Source organism: Lichenostomus cassidix, chromosome 3 (assembly GCF_008360975.1).
Source record: "Lichenostomus cassidix isolate B80296 chromosome 3, HeHo_3.0, whole genome shotgun sequence".
In the NCBI taxonomy this organism is placed as follows: Eukaryota; Metazoa; Chordata; class Aves; order Passeriformes; family Meliphagidae; genus Lichenostomus; species Lichenostomus cassidix.
In genome coordinates this window covers 22,568,523-22,586,246 of record NC_139483.1, presented here as the reverse complement: position 1 = coordinate 22,586,246, position 17,724 = coordinate 22,568,523, and the positions used below count along the sequence as shown (strand labels likewise).

General features: G+C 39.6%; 1 protein-coding gene across 5 annotated transcripts in view; it reads right to left on the bottom strand.

Moving 5' to 3' along the window:
- Positions 1-17,724, bottom strand: part of BICRAL (BICRA like chromatin remodeling complex associated protein) — a 45,365-nt gene that overhangs the window by 26,211 nt on the left and 1,430 nt on the right. Inside the window, exons 1-2 of one of the 5 annotated variants that reach the window (XM_085054938.1) lie at positions 9,281-10,189; positions 1,656-1,751 (exon numbers count right to left, since the gene is read on the bottom strand). The exons of 1 other annotated variant lie outside the window; for it this stretch is intronic. The gene's annotated coding sequence lies outside the window, so the exon portion shown is untranslated. Of the gene's footprint in view, positions 1-1,655; positions 1,752-8,066; positions 8,749-9,280; positions 10,190-17,724 lie in introns of those variants that run through there. 3 more of the 5 variants (XM_085054939.1, XM_085054937.1, XM_085054941.1) reach the window with 3 other exon arrangements.

Below are 17,724 nucleotides of genomic sequence, written 5' to 3'. Positions count from 1 at the left end.
ACAAAGTGAAGGAGTCCAACAGAGTGCAAGCAAAATCCGGTGGTCACATGAAGGAACTGCCTTTGTTCAGTCCGGACAACAGAAGGCAAACCCAGGTGCTACCTGCAGCCTGCTAAAAGGGGCACTGAAATGAGCCAAGCAGGTCTTGTCTCATCAACACACAGCAAGACACAAAGCAACAGCCAAAACATGTAACACCGGAAATCCCAACCAGATGCAAGGAAAAATGTTCACAAACAAGAATGTTCCAGCCAAAAGGGTGGAATCTCCCTCTTTGGAAATCTTCAAAACTAAAATGGCCCTGACCAGCCTGTCCTAATTGTGATGCTTGCTCTGCTTACAGGAGGAGGCAGGGCCAAGTAACCCCTAGTGGTCCTTACCAGCCTAAATTTTTCATCAACATGCTACAGTATCACATAACACATGCAGCATCTACAACCTCCCACGTCATTAAAACTAGATTTGCCCAGAAGCAGTCCAACTACTCACATATGCTTCATATACTATCTGTATTCTAAGAGCTGAAAACACTGGATTTAAAATTTACTCAAGTTATATTCAAGCTTGCCAGAAAAGCACTATTTTCCTTTCTCAAAGTAACTTATAATTTCATACAGCCTTAATAGATCACTTCAGATACAAAGCAATAAACCACTATTTTCACTTTCTGTAAAAAGCACAAACTAATGGATAGCTTAGAAGAACAATATTTAGAGCAGTTATTTCCAGAAAGTGTGCTATGATCAGCATCAAAACTTAGCACGTCACAAGTAAATAAATTTATCTGCAAAATTGCTGGAAAAACCTCAACTTAAAAGTTTTGTGCAAATACATGGGATCAATCCCTGACTATCAGCATGACTCCTGAGAGTGAACACTGACCTTTGGAAATCAATGCTTTAGAGTAAGGTAATGACTGCTGTAGCTAAACCTTTACAGTGGGAGACAATCAAATCTGCACACAGTAATATATGTAGCACCTGAAGCAACTACTGCTGGAGTTATGACATACACCCACTAATCCTCACAACTTCTGTATGACTTTGTACACATCCTGTCAGCAGCAATTTTGACAAGATCTCTCTCATGCTTTGTAACAAACCTGTCCTATCAAATCTTCTAAATTGTTCTGTTGCTCTACTGTTCTCCATTCAGAATTTTAATCTACAATCCCAACAGTAACTTCACTATGGAATATCTGAAGAAATACATTGCCACTGGAACAACAATCATCAGAACAACAAAACCAGAATGAATCAGTTACTCTAACAGTCACTGCAGAGAATGGTACTGCTGCGAACTGAGTATGCTACATCAAATTGGTGGCATTTTCATCCCTCACAACCCTTCTGAGCACGGATGTAAGATTACTCTATTAACCCAATCCATCTCTTGCTAAATTACATAAAAGGATTGCAGCAGCATTAAGTGACTCCACACTGACTGCAGAGGTCAAACACCCAGAACTGAAGTCCTTCTCACACACAAATTTCCACCACAACTCTCATTAATTTTCGCAGTGATAATATTTTGGTCAGCTTGCCTCTGAACTAGGGAGACAACACCTGAGCCATTTTATCACCCACTGGGTAACGTATCCTCTTAGCAGTGTGCACTTCAGGTTGCTAAGGTGCTGTAACCACTGCCTGCCTTACCCTGTCAGTTCTCTCTCAGGTTCCTATCCAACAGGCAGCCCCGGATTCATTGAAGGAAACTCCTACACAGGAACACCCAGACCTCATTTGCATTCTCTGCAACACAGAAGTGTAAGAAAGGAGTTTAACTTATCAGGATATAGTTTACTCTTAAATTTCAAGTCAATAATATTTTTGAGCAATCTAATATCTTGCAAAGTGAATTTCAGATTCTTCTAAGTAACCAAGCTTGTGTCTTATAACCAACTTTAAAACTGCTCACTATGTCAAGCCCTGTTTTCAAGAAATTGATTTTTTCATTCATGTAATACACAAAAAATTGATATTAAGAGGTATTTCCACTTCCCCCTCTCACTACTGTAAAAAAAAAATTAATGCTGCACAATAATGACACAGTACTCAATGGAAAAGAGGTAAACATTGAAAAATTCACTGCAAACTAAAATCTCACTCTCAATTTCAGTCAGGAGAAAAAGAAAGTCATAATTATCCAAAAACTGTTATTACAGGACAACAGGAGCATGGAAACAAAATTAATTTTAAAATGTGCTTTGTAAAACACAAGGACTTCATTCACTTACAAACTATGCCGTACTTATATTCTACAATATGAAATTACTCCTTATGAATACCTTCTTTTCCAGAGTAATCCAAAAAAGCAACTACTACACTGTTGCAAAATCTACCAGGAACTGTGCTCTAAAAAAGACCTAACAAAGAAATTTGGAATTCTAACCTAGTAATGCAGTGCACTATGCAAGCATTAACTTTCTAAATATATAAAAATGTGGTTTTGTTCCAAGAATCTAAATCTGAGTAGTACTTTTAAGATGATTTTACAATGCTTAAAATTAGCTGTGGAACTGAATTTAATCATCAATATTTCAAAGACATCTGTATGCAACAGAGTATGAGAAGTAATTGGTAATTTTAAAAATTCAGAAGAATGATAAAAAAACCACTCCAAAATGAAGGAACTATTCAGGAATCAGAAAAATAGCAACAAGAAAAGGAACAGAAAAGTGCTTCCTCTCATGAACTGATAGGCACAACATTATGCCTCTTCATGGTTTTTAAGATCTGGCAGATGAACAGCTAAGAGGACAGGCAGGATGATCCTTACACAGTTGTGAAATACCAGCTCCACACACTGAAAGGAAAAGAAAAACAACATGCTAAAACACAACCTACAATAGGCTCTTTATCCAACTCCTACATTTTATTTGCCTTTAGTATGCCATTTAAAAAAGATTGATTTGAGCTTGCCAAATGTGGTAACTTATCAAACCTCCAAAAACTACAGTGGTATTTTAGCATGTCAAGAAAAAAAAAGGAAATGTGCAGTTAAACTAACAGCATGTATGACAGTAAAGGCTAATCCAGCTACAGTCAAAACACCAAGTACACATGTGAACCCCAGCGTCACCGTCTACAGTCTGGTTTCCCTCAGACACACATGTTCAGCACAGAATTTTTAATTTATTCAACACCACTTTTTTCCTGCTGCATCCAGAGCAGCTCTTGGCAACACCAAAATCTTGATAAGATTTTCATCAGGAACAGATTTTTTTAAACCACATAGAGAAAATCCAGGGTAACCTCAGCCTGGGGGTCAGGATGCTTCCCTATCCCATGGGATCCCTCAGGCTAAAGGCTGGGCTCAGACCTTTCCCCCAGCAGTGACTAACTTCATCACTATGCTACAGCCTGTGCTGGGCTCTGTCTTCCAAGCTGCTCCAGCACATACACAATTCTTCAGGAATTTCAATATTCATAAACCATTTTGAAAGGTCCTGGTTTCATCCCAAAAGAGGCAAAGGAGGCGTGATCTCAACAGTTCCTTAGGAAGGAAACATTCACCTGCCCAAAGGATATTAGCTGCTGTTAAGCATTTCTACAAACTACTGTATGCAATACTGCAGACCTTTAGCATATGCTATTTGTGTAAAACAATACTTCAAGGAATGTTGAGTCACTCCCTCACATGCTATTACCTTGTTTCTACTTGAGAGTACTCATACATCATACTTCTCATTCTGTGCATATAGTTTTCAAAGATTCTGCAGTCCCATAATTTAACTTCTTTATGAACTGAGCATTTTTCAGTTGATTTATAAACCAATGCCCGACTAGTATCTTTTCATTGCCACCCTAGTCCATCCTAATTTTAAAACCAAATCTTGCCACAAGCATGGGTCACACAAGCTAGTATATGCTAACAACTAGCAATAATTAGCTGAACAGCCATTTATATGCCTTTCAGTGAATATGTTTGGGAAATCTACTGAAAATTGAATAGGATAAATTGACAGAATTACTTCAGCAGCGCAGTCCATATCAACACCCCCAAATCCAGGCTGAAAATCCTCCATGCCACTCATCCTGTCCTTCTTGAAGCCAATACCTTGCTAAAGTCCAATGGAGATTTTGGCACCTATTTCAGTGGGGCCAAGATAATTTCTCCAGTTGACTTATCTTGGTAAATTCAAGCTGCAACATAGATCTTGAAATTCTATGCCCAGATCTAGTTCACAGTAAAACTACTGCAAGTTCCACCTGAGACAAGGCGTAACATCAGACTCTACAAAAATAATCAATCAGTCTCTTGCAATGAAGTTAAATCTTTCTCCCCAGACCTACCCTCTTCTTCACTTCACCACCCTTTCTTAATACCTTCAATGAGAAAAAGGTTACTGTACTACATTTTTACAGTGAGTTTGTCTGCTTTCTTTTGGTAAGGAATCTGTTAGCACTAGAAAATTTTAAAACTAGTACAAGAAAACAAACGAATAAAAAAACTTGGTAGTCTCTTTGTGCTAGTTAATGTCAGTAATTTTTATTTTGTCTAAAACCTCAACAATTTTCAAAGAAAGCAAAAATAACACTGACAGAGTAGTTGGGGGTTTTCTTAACAAGGAATGCAAAAGCAAATGGACACTTGAAAATAAAAATACATATATTAATTTAACTATGTGGTGACCTTGAAAAAAACCCCAGTTCAGGTTGGTTCTTATGCATTTTTGTTGGTGTAACAAGGGCCTTCCCAAAACTGCTCACTCTGACTTTCACACTAAAACAGTGGCAAGTCACGATGAATGTTAGAATAGTTTCTTATTGTTGCTGCTTTTCCTCTTCCATAACAAAGAAAAACACACTTGTTTTTGTAGACAATCCCCATGTCTAAGCTGGGCGGTTATACAACAATAAAAAACCTTTGAAGCACAGATGCAGCTTATTCCAGCGGAACTACTGTAAGAAATGCTGCCAGCTTTCTGAACAGAGTGACTACATTATCAAAGAGGCTCTTAGGCCTGCTCGGCAGTGACTTCTTAGACAGAAGTGACACTCTTTCACGCTCTCGCTGCTACGTCTACGCTAAAAAGCACCAACCATTAGATTTACCACAAGCCTAATGCAGCATGAAAAGGAACAATCGTTGACCATTAGAGCCTCACTGTGAAACCGAACTGTAGTTATGCAGATACAACTTTTCTGGAACCCATGTGGAAGTACAAAACTCTGAAAAGACACCAAGCGGCATACCCAGACATCCATGGCTGCAAAGGTCTTCAGCTCTAGACTATGGACTTATCTCTGCTGTAAAACTTCAGAAATACAGACAGGGTCTTTAGAGGAAACTGGAAATGCAGCTCTTAACAGCAGAACTTTGGGGCTTTCCTCGCAGTACATTAAGCTAAATTTATAAACTGCACTGGAAAAAGAGCTGGGGGATGAAAACTGCACATCCCTAAGGTGATGTAAAATACCTAGCTGCAGGAGAGCCATCTCTGTAGCACTGACCTCAACTGAATCCACACACTCACTGAGAGCATTTTCAGCTTGAGAATACAGGTTTATCGTACACAAAATAAGCACTCAAACCTAAACAAGTATCACACCAGTGAATAAGCCAATGTGTATCAATGGAAGTAAAACTAGGCTACTGCAGCAATATGGTGAGCTTCCCACTCCTCCAAGCAACATACTCAATGCAAAGTGCTACTTGCAACATCAAGAAGAATGAACTTTTAAGGTCTTAAGTTTTTTAAGATAAAACTACATGTAAAAAGAACAGGTCTGGAATATTTAAGTACTACCCAACAAAGACACCAACTCAAGATGAGAATATACTGTGCTTTAATGCAAGTAGCCAGTGTGCAGATTATATACAGTCATTTGGCAAGTATTATGCCCAGAAAGAATATAAACTGGTCATTTTTATCCCACCTCTGTCATTTCTTCACTATTTTCACAAATTAATGAAAAAACCACACACAATCTTCCAGACATTAAGGCATATTAGAGAAATTTTATTATAAAAAGTACACTACCATTAAAAAAAAGAATTCACTATCTTAATCCCAAGATTCCTGTTAACAAAGATATAATCACTTTAAAAAATAGTGACTTTAATGAGGTAACATTTCTGAAATATGTGAACAAGTACTGTACTCCACACTCAAAAGTATTTGTAAACAATTAAAGTTTTATAGCTAGTGTGGTTCTTTCAAAGCTAAAATGTTAACAAGTTTGTCCCCATGAAAGTCTTTTAAAAAGACAGTTTATATCCAGACAATTTTTTAGTATATTCCAGTCAATAAGCGTGTGTCCTTCACAGAAATGTTGTTCAAAACTCTTCAACAGGCGAAAAATTTAAACAGGCTTAAAATATTCCTGAATTTTAAAAAATCTCTCACTGCCATCAGGAATGAGCATTGGGAATGGGGAAACCCTCCTCTGATGTGCCAAGAAACATAAACCAAAGAACTACATAACAAGCATTCTACACTCCTTAGTGGGCACAGCGTAAGTGGATCTGGCAGCACACCTTGCTCTTCCCAGGTACAGCTGATGTTGGTATTAAACTCAAGCCTCATGAGGTTTGGGCAGATCATACAAAAATATTAAACAAAAGGTGGTTGGGGGGGGGAGGAAAGAAATGTATTTTCAGTGTTCTTCCTAAAAACAGCACCAAAACAATACTTTAAAAATACATTAAGGTAGAGCTGCCAAATGAAGTAATTCAACTAATTTCGAAAAGACAGCTTCCTGTAACACATAAGGAGTGATAAAAACTTGAAAACATGCTAATCCCTTAAAAATAAATTTCAAGGAGAGTAACAGCAACAAAATGAGCAACCTACCCACCAAAAAGTTACCTACGCTTTTCTTTTTGCAAGCACTTTTAAAGGTATGAAGCCTCTTCAGTGAGGAATACCTTGCCCTATGCACGACACCAGATCATATTTTAAAGGTGGATTTCTTTTTTGATGTCACGTTTTATTTTTTGGTCATCGTTCAGAAGACGTTCAAGTATTTTTTTTTAATTCCTGTACTCTGAATGACAAGAAACACGTATTTTAGAAGTAAGAAAACAAGCTTGTAAGGCTTGGCAGGCTTGAAGCTGCGAGCACAGGCCCCTGTGCGCCAAGCCTGTTTAACACCCCCTTCCCCCTCCAGACGGTGACCAAGGACGAGGAAGGGAGTGAGGGGTGCGGGAGGGAAGCAAGGATTTTAGGATTTCGCGGAGAGGCTCCCAAAGCCCCACACAGGATCGCTGCCCGGACGAGACACAGAAACACGGCCCGAGCTGGGCGCGACGGCACCGCCCCACGCGCTGCTGCGCGGCGACAGCAGAAAGGACCTTAAAATGGCGCCCGTGGGGGAGGAGAGCGGGTGAAACTGCGCAACAAACGCTGGCAGGGAGCCAGGCAGCGCCATCTTCCCGCTCCCCCGCGCAGCCGGCCCGCCGAGCCCGGGCACGGCAGGGGCAGCCGCCGGAGCAGCTCTCCGCTCTCCCCTGCAGTCCCTCGGCCACCCCGCGCTGCCGAGCCCGGGGAGGACAGGAGCGGAGCGGAGCGGGGAGCAGCAATGGCGACAGGCACAGGCCGCCACGTCTCCTTCCTCCCCGCAGTGATTAGGAACAGCTCTAAGGAAATAGAAACGTGCCTCCTGCACCTCGTTCGGTTTTGCCCGGTTTTTAACATCTCTATACCTGTTTTCTGCCATAGTTCGTAACTGAATTGTGCAATTAATACCAAAAGCAAAGTATAATTTACATGCTGAATACCACCCATGACTCAATAAATGTGAACAGCGAGCATTGCAGAAAAACCCCCTCCAAGACTGATTACTGTTTTAAACCACAAATTAAAAATCTATTTACAAAACATTGTTTCTTTTACGGAAAATAATCCCGGCAGCACAAAGGATTAGATTCATATCCACTCTACAGCGAAGCCAAACGGATCACTCCAGAAAGAGACGCTTTATTGTTGTGTTAAAGAGGCGTTACAGTTAAATATCTTCTCTATCCAAAAGAAAACGAAAAATTTAAATAAATAAAACAAAAGGCACATGGAAAAACTCGGTCCCGAAAAGGCGAAAAAAAGCGCATTAGCCCAAACCTACCGCCCGAGCACTTCGCGCACCCACAAAAAGCGGCACCGTTTCCATTCCTCGGGAAAAAGCAGGAGGCACGGAGCGATTCGGAGCAAATTGAAAAGAAAGAACCAAACAAATCAAATAAAATCGAGTGGCGACACCGAAAACGAGGAAACAAATGAAAAATAAATCTCCAGAAGGTACAAATCTGAGACACGAGCTCAAAGAAAATACAAAATTAGGGTGGCGGCGAGTGAACGGGGTAAAGGGAAAAATCGAGCCATGAGCGAAAAAGGAAAAAAGAAAAGAAAAATCCTTCCCAGCTGCACAGCCAGGAGAGAGACGAAGTGTCTCCATTTTCCCGACGAGGAGGAAGAAAAGAGTGTTTCACAGACCACAGAGCTTTAGAGAAAAGCAAAGAAACGAGGGGGGAAAAAAAAGAGGGAGGAGATTTGAAAAGATTATTTTTCTTTCTCCCTCACACACTCTCTCTATCCCCCTCTCTCCCTCTCACTCTCTCTCTCACACTCACACATACACACACACAACACTCTCTCCCTCCTCTCCTCTTTCCATCCCTCTCTTGATGGCCATCAAGGGGGCGGAAAATAAAAAAAAAAAAAAAAGACAACAACAACAACTAATTTTAAACCGGCTCAATCAATGAGTCATTAAAAGAGATTTTTCTTCCCTCCTCTCCTGAATTTGCATGGCATCAGCAAGGGAAAAAAAAAAAAAAAAACCCACCCCAAACCTCTCCCCTCTCTGCAGCTATCAGCCTGGACCTGAAACCTTATCTCTCCCTTCAACCCCCCCCCGCGCCTTTATTTTAAGAAACAACTTTTTTTTTAAGTGCCCTCAGCAGCCACCACCACCAGCCTCGCGAAAAAAAAAAATTAATATATATAGTTCATTTCCATGTGAATCCACATCTGCCCAAACAACAGCCACCCACAAAATATCCCTCTTCTTCCTCCTCGTCTCCCCTCTCGCTCGCTCTCTCTCTAGATATATATTTATATACATAGCCCCAGAGCCAATAGCTCTCTGGGCTGAAACCTAATATCCTGGTTTTGGCAACTCCTGGTTGTTAATTTGCTCCTCTTTCTTTTCTGTCTGTCTGGAGATAGATTTCCCCCCTCTCTTTTCCCTCCCCGAAGGAAGGGAGGAAGGAGGTTGTGTGTTTTTTTTTCCTTGAAATTTTTATCACAAAATTATAATACACTCAAAGGGAAACTCACCGTCATGAAAAAGCAGTGCCTTGTCAACGGGGTTTCTTCGCCATCACATCAGGGGCTGGCAGTGTAGGAGAGAGAGAGGGAGAGCGAGAGAGCGAGGGAGGGAGGGGGGAGAGCGAGCGGGAGAGGGAGCGAGCGAGAGAGGGGGAAAGAGAAAGCGAGCGGGAGGAGAGCGCGGCTCCGCTCGGCTCCGCTCCGCGCCCGCACCGCCACCGGCACCGGCACCGGCACCGCACCGCACCGCCGGGCCCGGCGCGGCCGCGCAGCTCCGCCGGGACACAACGCCGCAGCCCGGCGCCCGGGCACACGCACCGCCGCCCTGGCATGATGAGTCCCCAGCCCCAGCGCCAGCCTCGCTCCGCGATTGTAGAGCCAGGCCCTTTAAAAACTTTACCTTCTTTTTAACGGGGGGTGTTTTTGAGAAAGCCGGAGATCTGGGGACCTAGCCTGAGCTGCTGGCTTTGGGTTAAAACTGGGGTGTGTTTGGGGTTACAGGAAAGTAAAACAAAGTTTTTATCCTATTAAAATCAACGTTAATTTCAACAATTTGGTTGGTCTCCTTCATATTAAAGCTCTAAACCACTATAAGGTTCGTGGGTGGGAGGGCTCCCCAGAAAAATAAATGCAAGGGCAAGGGGCTCCCCATAAAATAAATACAAGGTCACCTTGAAAAAGATAAGATTTGATCCCCTGACAAGCTACAATATTTTAAGTATTTTTAGATCTGTTCTTATCAGCCTTGCTGGAAACAAATTACATGTATTTCAACTATTTTTTAAAAAAAGAAAGTGTGGGGTAACCTAAAAAATGTTAATTGGAAGTCAAAGGTTATAGCACTGAGAGTTCATTGACGCTATTCTACAGTTCACTTCAGCTAAAAGCATTAATAACTTTATTCACCACTTGTTCGTTATAGAAAATTAATCCAACTTACACCATTCATTGAAAACAATTTAAATAATTATAAAAAACTAATTATTTTTGCCAATAATTCAGCGAAGCCTGGTTTATTTAAAAAAAAAAAGTGTTTTGATTGAAAAGTTTCTTCACAAGCAGAGATATGTATGCTAATACTTTTAAAACAACCCAAAAAAATCTCTTTTAAGACCCTTTTTCTGCTAGTAATGGTAATTCCCAAGGACTTTTCTATTTTATTCCTAAGTAACTTTGTTAAAACTCCTGAGAGACAAGGATTTGAAGACTTTATTTAGTAGCACATCCTTCTTTATTAGCTTTACACAGCTCAAAAAAACTCTTTAAAGGTTTTAGTTTTTAAATACAACTATATCAAAATGGTTATGGGCAGCGTACTAAATGGACCTTCTCAAAGCAGTGGGCCAGGTTTCTAATCTTAAAAGAAAAAACCTCAGCACCTCAGCGTTGTGTTTCAATTAGAATCTGGTTATATTATTTCTTTCAGTAACTTGCCAGTTCTAAACTTCTGCCAAAGCCAAGATGACCTACAAATCTTGTTTACATGCATGCCCTCAGTAGAAACTGAGGCGAAGCTGCAAATCACTCCCTAAGTGGAAGGGTTGGGCCCAAGCAAACAAGCCTTAGCACGAGTCCAGCAGCTCCTTTGTGCAGCCCAGGCACACTGAACACTCCCATGGCAGCGCCTCGGCCATCAGCCAGAACATTCACTGCACATTTTGTGAGTACAGCAAGGACCTCAACAGCCACAGGATGGACAGAAACACTACATGCCAAAGAGCTCTGGAAGAGCTGTAAGCCTGTACCCCTGACACCAGCATTAGAAAATCCAAAGCACCAAAATTCAAGATCCCTAACTTCAGTAAATTCTTCAAGGCCAAACTGTGTCCTAAATTGAAGCCTTCTCAGCATCACTGGCTTTAGAGAGTATTGCTCAAGTGAGGACTTGTATGGAGGGACACCACAAGCATTCTTCTGATTTGGTTAACAGGAAGGAACTTTGCTTCAGAGGTTACAAGGCAGAACATCTGATCAGTATGTTATTATTATTACTCTCCCAGTCCAACAGAAACCACAAACAGGAAGTAGGCAATACGATGCAAAGAAGGAACTGGAGAAAGGAAGACAAATGATTTTGAATGGATTCTGTTATCATAAGAAACACATAAATTTTCTATCATGTTACTATAACTTACACTTACTTTCCCTGAAGGATGTTTCAAAGCAGCATTGACAAAAGCATTACTAAGCAGGTACAGTACAAAAACAGAAGGAGAGCTAACATCCTCTATACAATGAAGCACCCTGCAGCAACTAGATTTTTCCGTATCTACACACGTGTGCTGTATTTGTTCACAAACAAAACTGGCTCAGGAGGAAATGGTTACCAAAAAAAACCAAGAGTTGGACGTAACTTTATAGGTCATACTGAAGTGCACCCTTAATGTTACCTTCAGTACTAAGAGATCTGAATGCAATCATCAGCTGTAATGTTACCATTTTCTGCAGAATTTTCCAGATCATGTTTGTCAAGAAATACTGCTTTTTGCTGGCAGGTACTCATGCTTTTTTAAGAGCATCACGTGGTGTTTCAGAACAAGGTGTCATTGCCCCAAGAGGTTGCCCCTCTTCTCACTGCCTTACTGCATTAATACAAAAGACTCTTACATGTCAACATTCTTCTACCTCAAGGTCACCTGCTCAGAGCTGTCATCTTCAACCAGAGTCCTATTCTCCAAATGACGTACAATGCATAATCAGTTGCTGTCTTTCTTAAGCTTTTACAATCACATTAATACATTTTCCTGTAGCAGCTTCATACAGAGCAAGGGGAAATAAGCATGAGAAGAAAGGCAAGACCAGTGTCAAAAGGAATAAGAGAAATCTTTAGGAGACAGTTGTGGTGTAAGAGCAGCTACTGAGAACATCATGTGCGCCCATCACACAACAAACCACTTGGCTTTATTTTGACACCAGCTGTCAAACTGTGACCATGCTATTTAACAAATACCATTCTCAAAGGTGTGTGAAGACACAAAGTGACATTTGGAGTGATCTGAGATGCACGGCCCTGAAATGACAAACTGTGAAGGACTGAAAACTATGTTTAGATAGTGAGAGGGAGAAAATAAGGGGGTACAGAACACCCTCTTTTATTCTGTCTCCAGGTTTCTCCTATATCAAGTCACTTTGTTTCTCAGCCTATTTTTCCACGTCTGCATCACATGCATTCCAATTCCTGTGCAATCATAAATTAGTACCCCAAAAGACGATAAAGCAGCAGTAGATTCGTAATGAAGAATTTAAGGACTAAGCTAGTACATTAGAGGAATTAATTCCACAGCCATCCCAAGATTCTTGCATTAATAGATGGTTTGTAACCTCAACTCACTGCATCCTTTTAGAGGTGCGTTGGATGGGAAAGAATGCCATTTACTCCACTGCAGCCTTACTTCCTTAGACTAAATGCTTCAGGTCTATTGATGGCATTTCTTCCTCCCATGCTTCTTTCTTTCTCCATCCCTTAACATGTTCCTTGTGTCAGCTCATCACCAGTCAACTGTTTATCCATCTACACACTGCTTTATTAATTAATTAATTAAGAATAAATAACTTCAAGCTTGAAGGCACAGAAACAAATAGGTCATCGTTAAAGGGTACAAGCAATAGAGAGGTAGAGGTCACTTGAAAAGTAGGGCACCCAAATACAGTGGCATGAAGACAAGAACTTTAACTTGGAATATGTGACATACCACATGAAAAAAATCAGTTCAATAACCATATTAACCACCAAATTTTGAATAATTGCCACCAAACTTTTCATGACTCACCAGTAAAAATTACCTAAACATTACAATGTTCAGCTTGATACCATGCCTTCCTTACACAAAACAGTACTTACAAAACCTGGGTCATAATTGCATGATGGAATTTGTAAAGCTGTATGACTCCAGTATCAATCATCATACCAAACACAGGACTACCTAACCAAAGGTATCTTAAGGGGTGGTTGGTAAGGACATACCTAGTAAGAGGAGGTAATGAAGAGTGAACCTCAGAACAAGAGATTTACACCAATACCAGAAGACAGACAGGTTTTTGTCACTGGAGATTGTGTGAAAGCCAGCAAGGCTGGTCTGTGGTGAATCTAAAGAGTAGATTTTAGAGAACTGTGCTTCTTTGGGATGGAGATCTGACATACAGCAGACAAGTAAAGCCAAAGAAAACATGGTGACTGGAGCTCCCATTGAAACAAATGGCAATTCAAAATTATTACTGGAACAGATCAAGAATAACTGTATCATTCTCTAAGCTATTTAAATATAGTCTCGTATTCTTCAGCTTAGAGGACCTTAAAAAGGAGAATTAAGTTTGAAAGATTAATAGCTCTCACTTCTAAGTTAGAATAATCTTAAGATATTCAACCACCGAAATGTGTCAGAAAAAAACCCTCACCTCTGGAGACAGAACCTTACTACAGAAATAATGGAGAAGTAATCTTCCACAACTAACACTGCCAAAATTTATAGAAAAATTTAAACTTAAAATGATGGCAGAAATTGTGACAAGCTTCTATCATATTCACAGTTAATTGTTAATTTGGCTAGCAGAGATGAAAGGGGAAAAGATCAGGTAAGTAAGGATACAGAAATACCGATGAGTATGGCAATGAATAGATGGATACAAGGGTTTGGGGGCTTTTTTGTTGTTGGTTTTTTTTTTTTTTAAGTAGTAGCAATTAAAAACAGCAGCCAGGCAATGAAACTAACAAAAGAACCATACCTAACACAACTGAGGTGTTGTATGCAAAAAAACAAAACAAAAAAAACAAAACAAAAACAAAAAAAAAACCCCAAAGAACCAAAAATCAAACAAGTAATAGGAGGAATTTAAGCTAAAAAAGGAGGCCTACAACATAAAATGAGGTGTTATAGGGATATTGAAACACAGAGGAATAGTAAGTTATACCAAAAGCATTTGTGTTCTTGAAAGAAACACAGACATGCTAAGCTATACTTGTATAAAGACAAGACAAAATGCAGGAACAGAAGGGACATTATGCATAAAACACCACCTAAGTCACAACTTTTGAGACAGAATAGTTTTACCTAGAAATTTCTGAGTTCCTACTAGAAAACCAACTGGGTAAGATTTGGATATGAATGAAGACTGCTGTAAAAGAAGTCTTCATATTATCACTAGAAAGTGTACCAATATGAATGGAATTTATTCTCAGATTTAGACTGAAGAATAAATGCTAATAAAAGGAGGAGGAAACCCTCATTCAAAATGATAGCTGACAGACTTTTTCATAAGATGAATAAATGGCAAAAAGAATACAAGTATAGTTTTATCCACTAGGGAATACACTACAGGAGAGTTAATAGGAAAAACTTGGATATAATGACTTGAAGTTAATTCCATTTCAGTTACTCAGAAAGTTAAATGGAATATGTTTGCAAGATTTGCAATTCCAAACCAGAAAACTTCGATATGCCATTGAACCTAGGTGGTCCATTGAACTGGCTAGTCCAATAACCATAGCTTTCTGAAATTCATTTTAAAAAATAATTGTAAAAGCATCTGAAGTGTAAAGCAACACACTGAAAAAAAACTCTCCAAAACTCCGTAACTAATAGAATAATTGCCTCAAAGGGAGAGACCATAAAGCAGCAACTGTAGCTTACATGCCAGCTCTTCAGAATTTAACTACAGTCAATTAGCAAGTTAGGGTTCTAAATAGCAGTCAGCAGCTAGGGCTGGGCCAAACCGAAGTGATTTTCTGCTCTTGAGCTTGTATTTAACATATTTGGGGCTCGCTTTGTTAATCTGGAAGTACCTCTTCTAATAAAATGTTATGCTTTGAAGTCTGTCCCTGGTTTTGCACATTAACTCATTTTTGTAGAAATTAATCTGTTTCTGCACCTTTGGCACTGGAAATACCAGGTTCTCAGAAGGGACCAGCTCAGACTAGTTTCAAAACAAGTGCACCTTGACTGGTTGGAATATAATTAGAATCTTAAGCATTCCCAAGGATTACATTTCAAAGCTTTTGCATTACTCACAGCAATTAAGTTGCACCAAATAAGTTTCATAGTTTTAACTCTAACTCTCTAATTAGTGATTTAAAAACACATGTATTTTACATTGTCCTACCTTTCCATATGGCCAGATACATAAAGCACAACATTTTAGTGCAAACAAAAGCTTTTCAAAAAACAATCACTGTGCCAAACGTAATGTTCAAAGAATTTCTTTTTTCCAAATGAACCGAGATACAGTGACTCGACATCCACTTTTAATGAAGCCCCACTGCACCGTGAAAAATGTGCAGCCTACAGTATCTTAAATGAATCGTAATATGGCTTACATCTTTAATGCCTGATCACAGTGCCAGAGGAGTTCAAAGAGCCCTTACTAAAACCATCAGTAGAATACGCTAGTTGCACGAGCCGCTGAAGTACCTACTTTGTAGCCAGAAGTAATTACGTTGCTCTGCTAATCTCTTCTGCAGAAACTCAATCTAACAGGCAGAGATCACATCTATGAGATAAGAGCTCCATGCAAGGCACAGAGGCTGCTGCTTTTCTTGAAAACAAACAGCATCTTGCGTGTGACGGTGCAACATACATGCATTACGCCCTTTGGAATAAAAATTGTCAGTGTTGGGAACACATACTGATAATAAGGAATAACTCTACTTCCTTCCTTCCTTCCTCTGCTTGAAAGACTGAAATCTACATCTCAAGATCACACCACAACTATGAGGTTCCTGACTTTTGCAAGCACAGGAACCTCAGATATAAGAATCCACTATTACAACACCCAGTTGCCTTTGTGGATCTTGCTTTTACTCCCCACTCTTCTTAAAATAATGATGAAACAAGACAGGATCTTGAACTTTCAGCTGAACTACGCAATTCATCTCACTTAAAAGGCTATGAGTTAATGCTGTTGTGCTATATCAAATCAGTATGAAATATTTCAGGTAGATAACATTCATGACTGATAACCATGGGACACAGATTTAAACCTGGAAGCGTGCACAGAGCTCATGTTTCAGAGTTTCACAGCACTAGATCAAAGTAAGCAAGTGAAATCTCCAACTTCACATAAAACAAATGACACTATACAGTGCAAACAATGGCAAAAGGTCTTACTGAAATTACTATTATCTACTTAGAAACCAGAGAGGAACAAAAGCACATTCAAGAGGGACAAAATAGGAAAAAAATACAACACAGAAAATTATGTACCTTACTTTTTTCTCATACCCTCAAACAGCCAAAATCCTTATTGCAGCTTACCCAAATGAGTCCAAGCCTGAGCTAGAAGGCTTACATTTTATTCAGGTGGTTACTGTTTGGCACAGTAAGCAGCCTGAAAACAGAAGTTGCTGCCAGCAAACTCAGGAAGAAAATTCAGTCTTCGTATGACCACAAAGAAAAAATTTACCCATGCCAATATCAATTATACCAAAACCTCAAATTGTAAGTGTGGAAAGTAATTTTGGAACATCAAGATGAAACAGTTGGAAGAATTTTACAGCTCCCTTTTTAATTTTTCATTATGGTCATATATTTCACCTTCTTGTGCCTGTGGTTTTCTTGCTTTTAACCAGAAAAAAAAACCCAATTGTGCACATTAACAAGGTGAAAAGATTCCAGTCTCTCCAAGAAGCTCCTGTTCATAGGGGTATTTGGTCCTCATTAATGTAAATCTCCAATCACCTACAGAAAAAACAATTCCGAATACCTAGTATTCTAAGTGCCCCAATATAATGAGCAATAATTATACTACAGCATAAAATACTTCATATTTATTCTGTGCTGTGTACACTAGTGTTTGCTGCGATCTTTCCATATATAAAGTTGTTTTACCCATCTGCTGGCACACATCTGTGTAACAGTATCAAAGCCATACTCCAGGAACATTTGTGCATACTGAAAACAGCAAAAACCTTTTTCTGCCAATATTCTCACGTATGGAATAAGCACTTCCATCACTGTTACCACCTGTATTAGCTACACTCATGAGAACATAAGGCAAAAAGATCCCGCTGGCTAAAATAAAACTTTCACACCTTTCAACAACAGGGAAATAATGATTTTTTTTTTTTTCTTACAGAGAATTAATTGCACCATATTCCTGCATAATGGGACATTGCTTCAATAACTGCAGGAGTGGATTTGACTATTTATTAGAAAAAATGGCTAAGACTTACCAAATGCATCATTTAAACACTTTGGTTGGAAAAAATACCAAATGAGAATATTTCAATACCCTTCCTTTTTCATGACTGACCACACTCCCCTTCTCTACAGAGTAAGAGGTTTTAATTTTTTAAGACTCAATCCAATTTTGCAGAAGCAAAATTCTGGACATTGCAGTATTGCAACAGATGCAATGGTATGTTAAGAATTGTAATGCATCAAACACTTTACCTATCCTACTGTCCATCCAACCTGCTCCAAAGTGCTGCTGTTCCATAACAATCCCTTGTAATCCCCTTA